Here is a 9,482-nt window from a genome sequence, read left to right as displayed (position 1 = left end):
ATTGCAAGTTTGCCACATGCTGACAATTACTGCACTGCCCGACAGTACCAGTGCCTCTACAAAGGCTTTCGAGGTATGTCATCAGTTGCAGACTTTGCTCTTTTATTTTCCTTTTTCAAAATGATGGTTCGTAGCTAGAGTGCATAGAATTACAGGTGATACTGATCCCTCTATGTAAGCAACACTTTGTGTAGATGCCAATGATATGTTCTTCAGTTTTAACAATCTGTTGTAAATCAGTTGCCAGAAACACAACCATGAAGCCAGAAGGAATCACCTACACACAAGTGCACACACACGCAAACTTACCCAATAAACTTGTCTGTAAACAACCTTGAAACGGTGTTCACTATTAAAAAAATAATAATAATGATAATAATAATAAACGTATTTATGCGTGTATACAAAATTAAATGATTGCGAAACACTGATTGGGACGACGGATAACAGAACCAAGCACGGTGATGGAATCGAAGCTGTTTGAGTTACCGGTGACGTATGAATGGTTGTGCATTCCGCCCAGCACTGTGCCCGCTACTCACGCCTCTCTCCGCGAGCTCAGCTGGGGGCGAGCGGGAACGCGCAATATTCCTTGGTGGAAGTGCACGGCGCGGCTGCTGATGCTGAGCCGCGAATGAACGCTGAGCCATGGATGCGGCGCCCACGCTGCCGGGCCCTTATCATAGCTGGACACCGCCGACGTGGTAAGAAGGACTAACCTCTCATTTGACCACCCTTCTTGAAACAAACGAGAAAAGTGACGTCAAAAGCGGTAATAAGAATTGGAGGGATGCAGAGCCATAGCTGCCCGCCCCCTTTCGTATTTCGGCCCTGACGGAGCCCGCTCCCTGAGGACGCTTCGGGCATTTATAGAACATCGTACATGTGGTATGGCCTATAACATCTAAATTAGTGAAGTGACTGTTGTCGTGTAAGGACTGGTGGGGATGGATGTCGTGCTTCGGTTTGGTTTATTTGTCGCAGGGATGCATGGCGCGGTATGCGCCGTTAATGACAGGTAGGCATACAAATAAATGGCGGAATGTGTGGTTTTATTAAACGTGTGTTATTTAGTGTAAAGTTTCAAATGTCTTGACGCATTTTCACGAATACGTATACTTTATTTGTACGTGTAACGTGCATACGGCTTTCAAGTGACCTTTTTATTTCATTGTGTTGCTGTCAGCGTGTGCGCGCGCGAGGTTTTTTTTTTTGGGTGTGTGTGCGCGCGAGCGCGTGTCTGCCGAGTCAGCGCGTCTCGTGTGTGCGTGTAGGGTGAAGTGTCGTGTGATCACCTGATAATCGCTGCAGAAATTCAGAATCGTACAATACAATAAGCCATATTAAGAATTCCACGGTTTCAGAGAGGCATGTTTATTTTCTCCATTAACACTCAGTTGTAATTGTGTACAAAAAACAAGTCTGACTCGTGGCAAGTTAAGACTTTTTATGATGAGCTTTATTTTCCGATGTGAACCGTTCATCATGTCAGGTAACTTTACAGTAGTAATGAAATCTACGTTTTTTAAAGGATTTAAATTCGTGTTTCCCCTAGTTGAAATTCCACAGCATGTAAGTAGTATTTCTCTTTTTAATTCTCTTTTCTGTTAGTGGCTGTTATTAAATGAGGAAAAGTTTACATTTTGCATATGTTAGACTTATTTGGAATTACATATGTTTCAATAATGCAATTATGAACGTAGGTGTTCCTTCCATCTACCCATCTTCTAAGTACACTGAGAAGGGTCATGGAGTATCTGTATCCTATGCCAACAAGCATAGAGCAGGAACAACCCCAGGACAGGGTGCCTGTTCATCACAAGGTTCACACACACAGGAGAGTTCAGCTTTGCTAATCTAACTAACCTGCATGACTTGGACCGTTTGATAAGAAACCCAAGCACTGGAGGAAAACCTTGCAGACTCCACACAGGGAGGACCTGGGGCATGAACCCTGGTCTCCTTTCTTCAAGGCACTGTGCCACCCATATGTGTTATATATTGGGTGTAATCATGTCTGGAAAAACTAATTTTACTGAATTTTTTTTTTTCCTCAAACAATGCTAAAAAGTAGTAGTAATAACCATGTAGCTTGAATAGTGCCACATATACAGAGTACAGTAAAATTCTTGCTTGCATCAGAGTTTGAATCTCTTCTGAGACAGAAGGAGGGAATTACCCTGATATATCAAAAATACTGGCTTGGGGATTTTAGTGTAGAGTTTGTAATAAAAGATATGATCATCATAAACTACCTGATTTATCTAAACATTGCACATAAAAAATTGTTAACTGGTATTCTCACTCAAATATCTGATAAACTAGAACTTCTTAAAATCAATACTAAAAATGAAAGCTTATTAGTTCATTGCCATATGAATTACTAGATACAAAGATAATTAGTTTGTTAGAAAAATCACTTTGTCAGGTTGATGTCATTTGCTGTTGAGAGATTTATGTTTATATCACTATATGGAGACGACATTGCCTGTTTAATAATGTTTACAAAGAATAATATTTAATGGACATGTCAGGTTAGTTTTAATTACTAAAATCACTCCCGTCTTTTCTTAGATTTTCGCCAGCTTTAAGACTATCATTGTGAAGTTAAACTTGTCAGTTTAAGGTTATTATTATTGTTTCATAATTCCTGAAATACATCTTTTGTTCTGTTGTTTTTAAAGCTACCTCATATAAGGTATCAGACTTTGCTATTGCTTACTGCAGTAATCACCTGTAATTATAGAAGGTATCTCATAGTACTCTGAATTCAAATCCAAGTATAAATACAAGTAATTTTCCAATACAATATCTATGTATTAAATTCTGCTCTCACTGTGTTGGGTAAATTTTAGTTGTTACGCTAATAAATATTACTTTGGCTTTAAAGCCCTCAGGAAGGCAAACTTTTAGTGTTTTCTGATTCATTTTCAGTAAAGAGTTATGCTATTGTAGCAACCCCACTAACTGTGCATGTCTGTCATTGAGCATTTCGTTTATCACATTATTTGTATTACTGGAAAGATCTTCCTCATGCTTCAAAGCAGTAAGAGCTGAGCCACGCAATTGGCCTCATCATCATGCTCTTGTACTCATATGTAGTTTTATAAAAACCTTGCACCTTGAAAGTGCAGAAGGAGTTTCATGTTTACGTAGTTAAACTATGCAGGATATTTAAATAAAAGGTACAACACCCACAGTCCTGTGATAAAATTCAAGCCCTTCTTTGCAAGCCCTCCTTACATGTTTATTCAATATGCACACCATCCCCACTTTCCAGCACCAAATATTTGTATCAGAGATTGTCTGTATGTACATCTGGTTATGGTTTATTATCTTTTTAAAACAAATGAAGTGTGTCAACATACAGAAAAATTAATAAAAGGTAGTAACTTTCTTCATAAAGTGTTGTCTCAGAACCACAATGCAGCCAGCCAATCAACTTAAAGCTGAATTATTATGTGGAGGAGATGTCCATTCTTTCATTTACTCTTTCTGCTTAATCCAAATATAAGGTCCTAGGGAGTCAGAACCTATCCTACAGGCATCATGCATAAGGCAAGGACAAGTCATGGACCGGGCACTAGTCCATCAAACACATCAATACTCACTCGTACAAGACCACCCTTTAATTTAACATGCATGTCCTTTGATGTGCAGAACGCCAGGCATTCCTAAAGAGAAGGCCAAAAAAAATCAAAATTGCCAGGGTTTTGAGTTTGTAATCTTTATTTATAACTTTACTTCTAAGTCCATCCTTTGACACATTGAATGTAGCACCAGAATGCCGTAAAAATTGCATTGTCCTTGATCAACATCTCTTTCAAAACTTGATAATTACATAACAAATATATTTTTATAATAAAAAAGGCTGTTGATCATATACTTGACTGCATAGTAACACTGTTATGTGAAACAACAGCTACACAGTAAATTCAGATTGTGCAGATCAGATTTATGCACATTGTTAAGGAGACAGTTTAAATGCTAAGTAAATCTGAATGACCAAAGTGAGTATTAGAATGGGTAAATGATTGAGGATTGAATGTGCTATGATTTATGTAATACATTGTGCATCCTAGTTAGGACAAAATATATGTGTTGTCAAACTTGTTTTGAGCATAAACATTTTCTATAACTCTGTGGCCTAGGAGTGTAGTTGTAATCTAACTAAAACAAGTCATTCACATTGAATGTATGCCTAATTCCCCTTTAAATACAGCAGGGTGTGATTTCAGCCTTTAGAAAGATCTATACTAATAAAAGGCAAATCCCTCACTGACTGACTGACTCATCACTAATTCTCCAACTTCCCGTGTAGGTAGAAGGCTGAAATTTGGCAGGCTCTTACAGCTTACTTACAAAAGTTAAGCAGGTTTCATTTCAAAATTCTACACGTAACGGTCATAACTGAATCCTACTTATGTACATATATTCGTCCATAGGCCTGCAGCTCGGTCGTCGTGTGAGGCGGAGTTGCGTCCCCCATCACCATGCCTCCCACGTAGTTGGCTGCCTGCCTATATTGCGCCCCCCATCTCCATGCCTCCCACGTAATTGACTGCCTGCCCATATCAGGCCGTCCGTCAGCAGCAATCCAAGCTGTAAGAAAACAGTAAAAAGGAGGCGTGTCAGACGTCGTGCTACATTTTCTGATGCAGCTAGACGGAAACAACTTCGTGACGCTGCCGCCAAATACTCGCAGAAAAATCCACAAGTTAATAGACACGCTGTCGCTAAATACTCGCAGGCAAATCCACAAGTTCATAGAGACGCTGTCGCTAAATACTTGCGGGCTAATCCATAATTTCATAGAGACTCTGTCACTAAATACTCGCAGGCAATTCCACAAGTTCATAGACACGCTGCCTCTAAATATTCGCAGGCAAGTCCACAAGTTAATACCGGGAATGCGAGTAGCAATTTGGGTGGTGAGATGTCTATCGAGGTGATCACCATCGATCAAAGAACTGTCACTTACCGAGTGGTTTCCATGCCTGGAGATGGCGCCTGCCTTTTCCATTCTCTGTGTTATATATTGTACTGACATATCAGGCTCAATCTTGATATCCGGAGGAACATTGTGTCTTATGTATTGAATGACTGGGACAGGTTCAAGGTGTGGACTGATGATGGTACAGGAGATATTTATACTACACAGGAGCACTAGAAGAGTGAAATGCTTAAGCCCTTCACCTATGCTTCTACATGTGAGTTGATGGCTACTGCTGAATTGTTCCGTTGTCGCTTTCAACTGTACCGAAATGGCCAAATATTTTACACCTTTGGAGAATCGCCAATGCCTCTTAAACATCTTAGATTCACACGTGACGATTTGAGTACTAGACACTTTGATGTTTATGAATGTTTCAACTCTCAAAAGCTAGATGCGAAGTTATCGATGAAGCCAGTTGTATGCTTACAACGCTTGACAGATGCCGAATGTCACTTCAACACAAGTCCTGCAAATACTAACATAATTGAAACAAACCATGAAACTCAAACCGATTATGACAGCAGCAATCCAAGCTGTGAGAAAAAAGTAAAATGGAAGCGTGTCAGACGTCGTGCTACATTTTCTGATGCAGCTAGACGAAAACAACTTCATGACGCTGCCGCCAAATACTTCCAGAAAAATCCACAAGTTCATAGACATGCTGTCACTAAATATTCGCAGGCAAATCCACAACTTAATACTGGGAATGCCTGTTAAACATCTTACATTCACGAGTACCGATTTGGGTAGTGAACAGTTCAATGAATGAAACCTGTTACCTTTACAACGGTTGACAAAAACGGAATGTAACTTGAACACAACACGTCCTCCAAATACGAACCTGATTGAAAGAAATAATTATAATCAAATCCTTGATGACAGCAACACTCATAACAGTCACAAAACAATTACATTGACAATCATGTTACGTTATTTTTAAAATGTTTCCTTTTCTTTTTCATAACTTCTTTAAAACACTACTTCTCCGCTGTGAAGCGTGAGTATTTTGCTAGTTGTTAATATTGATAAAGTGGTGTGTCAAATTAATCCAAATTACAACCTGAACACGACAGGCTCATTTTTTAAGTATAGAGCTCTTTTGTTGCCAATCTGTCTTGCATTAAGTGTCTCAGTTGTATGCTCATACATTAAGCTATTGTTCTTCACAATCTTTATTTTACACTCGTTCCATATAGCCTTTATGCTCTTGTCAGTATTCCTTGCTTAGTTTTACTTTCTTTTCTTTGTCTTCCTAAATTGTTCTTTATATTTAAGCTTTATTGTACATTTTGTAATTGTCTCTAGTCTAGGTGTTTCTTCCCCATACACCTTACATTGCTCTATCATAACCCCTTTCACCTTAGTTTCCTTTCACTTTATTACTCCTATGTAGAAATCTGAGTGCTCTCTGAAATGATCAAATGAGTTTTTCAAGTTTAATGAAGACACCACAATGCCCATTTAATGCAGTTTTTGTAAGCTGTTGGAGTTAAAGCAAGTCCTTTGACTCATTGACAACCAACATTATAATCTTTAGTTCAGCTTCTTCTGCATTCACATTAGATCAGAAGAGTTGGTTTTCAAGTTTCTTTTTACTATGGATGCTAAGTGTTATTAGACTTCTTTTAGCAGTGCTGGAGGTCTTCTTAAATCAGAATTTGGAGCCGTAAGATAGTATCGTTAGGGAGTCAGCTATCAATTTAATGTATCATGTAGACCACATAAGACACGTGGTCTTAGGCATGCATTTGACTGTGACAATTAAACAGCTTGTCTCATTTTCAAGGAGTCAAGGATGCTTAAAATATCATCCTGTGAGTTCTTGGTGGGGCTGTTATGTTTCAAAATGCCATTTTGATAGCTTAAACCATGGATTATATAGAGGGGAAGTCCAAGCATTTTCTTTTGAAAATACTAATTTAAAGAAGGACCACAATCGTAAATATCATTTTACTGTTTGATAATTATTTTCACTGTTTGATAAAGTACCACAATATTGAATTATCTGCCATATATGTGGCGTAACTGGAGTTTTAATGAGTGTTATAAGCAGCATATGTTGTACCATATATTACCTCGTTTTTAGTGATCTGAATAAAGTACTGGTTTTTGTCAGTTTTTTCTTTGACACATGATGATTGTTGTTTATTACAGCAAAGTTGCCAGAAATACAGAAAATTTACTCTTAGTTCTTGTTGAAACTTTTTCATCTGTTCTACCAATCTGGCAAGCATAAAAAGAAGTTAGTGAGCTGTGCATTTTACTCCATTTACTGTAATTCTGTGTTGAAATCATGAAATTGGCACGTTCTGCTGAAAGTTTTCTTGTAATTGTTATTGTGTCATCAATGGCTTTACTGAGTGCATCATGGATTTACCCACCCCCTTGCTATTCTCAAGGTTTTTTTGAGAATTTTGCTTTGACTTTAATGCTTTCTTTATACTGTATACAACATGAATTAATTGTTTACTGTTGCTTTTATTTGTGGATTTTTTTGGTAAAAGAAAACACTGACCTCATACCTCCAAGCAGTTGATGCATATGTTAATAACTTTACAAATTATATACTGTAACTTCCATAGTGTGATTGGTTAATTTTAAGTTGCTTCAAAAGAAGATATCCTGTTTCCCCCAGGAATCTGCAGAATTAAGGAAAATTAAATTGGCTGAACTTTTTTTGTGTTTTAAGTATGCCAATAATCTCCAGTTCATTATATAGTTGTGCACCTTTATGTGCAGTAGCCATTGTATTCCTGTAGCACCTGCTGATGCTGTCGTAAGAGCTGTGAATTAGATAGATAGATAGATAGATAGATAGATAGATAGATAGATAGATAGATAGATAGATAGATAGATAGATAGATAGATAGATAGATAGATAGATACTTTATTAATCCCAAGAGGAAATTCACATAATCCAGCAGCAGTATACTGATACAAAGAAACAATATTAAATTAAATAGTAATAAAAATGAAAAGAATTAAAATAAAATTAATGTTCGCATTTACTCCCCCGGGTGGAATTGAAGAGTCGCATAGTGTGGGGGAGGAACGATCTCCTCAGTCTGTCAGTGGAACAGGACAGTGACAAAAGTCTGTCACTGAAGCTACTCCTCTGTCTGGAGATGACACTGTTAAGTGGATGCAGTGGATTCTTCATGATTGACAGGAGTTTGCTTAGTGCCCGTCGCTCTGCCACAGATGTTAAACTGTCCAACTTTAATCCTACAATGGAGCCTGCCTTCTTAACAAGTTTGTCCAGGCGTGAGGCGTCTTTCATCTTTATGCTGCCACCCCAGCACACCACCGCGTAAAGAGGGCACTCGCCACAACCGTCTGGTAGAACATCTGCAGCATCTTACTGCAGATGTTGAAGGATGCCAACCTTCTCAGAAAGTATATTCTGCTCTGAGCTTTCTTACATAGAGCATCAGTATTGGCAGTCCAGTCCAATTTGTCATCCAGCTGCACTCCCAGATATTTATAGGTCTGCACCCTCTGCACACAGTCACCTCTGATGATCACAGGGTCCATGAGGGGCCTGGGCCTCCTAAAATCCACCACCAGCTCCTTGGTCTTGCTGGTGTTAAGGTGTAAGTGGTTTGAGTCGCACCATTTAACAAAGTCTTTGATTAACTTTCTGTACTCCTCCTCCTGCCCACTCCTGATGCAGCCCACAATAGCAGTGTCATCAGCGAACTTTTGCACGTGGCAGGACTCCGAGTCATATTGGAAGTCTGATGTATATAGACTGAACAGGACCGGAGAAAGTACAGTCCCCTGCGGCGCCCCTGTATTGCTGCACACAATGTCAGACCTGCAGTTCCCAAGACGCACATATTGAGGTCTGTCTGTAAGATAGTCCACAATCCATGCCACAAGGTGTGAATCTACTCCCATCTCAGTCAGCTTATCCCTAAGGAGCAGAGGTTGGATGGTGTTGAAGGCGCTAGAGAAGTCCAAAACATAATTCTTACAGCACCACTGCCTCTGTCCAGGTGGGAGAGGGATCGATGAAGCATATAGATGATGGCATCCTCCGCTCCCACCTTCTCCTGGTATGCGAACTGCAGAGGGTCTAGGGCGTGACGGACCTGTGGCCTCAGGTGGTGAAGCAGCAGCCGCTCCATGGTCTTCATCAGATGTGACGTCAGAGCAACAGGCCGGAAGTCATTCAGCTCACTAGGACGTGATACCTTTGGGACAGGAGTGATACAAGATGTTTTCCAAAGCCTGGGACTCTCCCTGTTCCAGGCTCAGGTTGAAGATGCGCTGTAGAGGACTCCCAGTTCCAACGCACAGGCCTTCAGCAATCGTGGCGATACACCATCTGGACCCGCTGCTTTGCTGGCACAAAGTCTTTTCAGCTCTCTGCTCACCTGGGCTGCTGTAATTGTGGGTGGGGATGTCTCACCTATGCTGGTATCAGCAGAAGGATGGTTGGAGGATGCAGTACTCGAGGTGAGAGTGGGTTACTGTGATCAAA

General features: G+C 39.8%; 1 protein-coding gene across 5 annotated transcripts in view; it reads left to right on the top strand.

The window, feature by feature from the left end:
* Nucleotides 1-578: 578 nt before the first annotated feature.
* jakmip2 (janus kinase and microtubule interacting protein 2) overlaps nucleotides 579-9,482 on the top strand; it is a 74,600-nt gene continuing 65,696 nt past the window's right edge. For 2 of the 5 annotated variants that reach the window (XM_039775355.1, XM_039775353.1), the window contains exon 1: nucleotides 579-704. The gene's annotated coding sequence lies outside the window, so the exon portion shown is untranslated. Of the gene's footprint in view, nucleotides 705-733; nucleotides 889-921; nucleotides 1,019-9,482 lie in introns of those variants that run through there. The other 3 variants (XM_039775356.1, XM_039775354.1, XM_039775357.1) reach the window with 2 other exon arrangements.

Source organism: Polypterus senegalus, chromosome 13 (assembly GCF_016835505.1).
Source record: "Polypterus senegalus isolate Bchr_013 chromosome 13, ASM1683550v1, whole genome shotgun sequence".
NCBI classification, from domain to species: Eukaryota; Metazoa; Chordata; class Cladistia; order Polypteriformes; family Polypteridae; genus Polypterus; species Polypterus senegalus.
The sequence above is the reverse complement of the archived record's forward strand: the minus strand, read 5'-3'. Positions and strand labels throughout refer to the sequence as shown.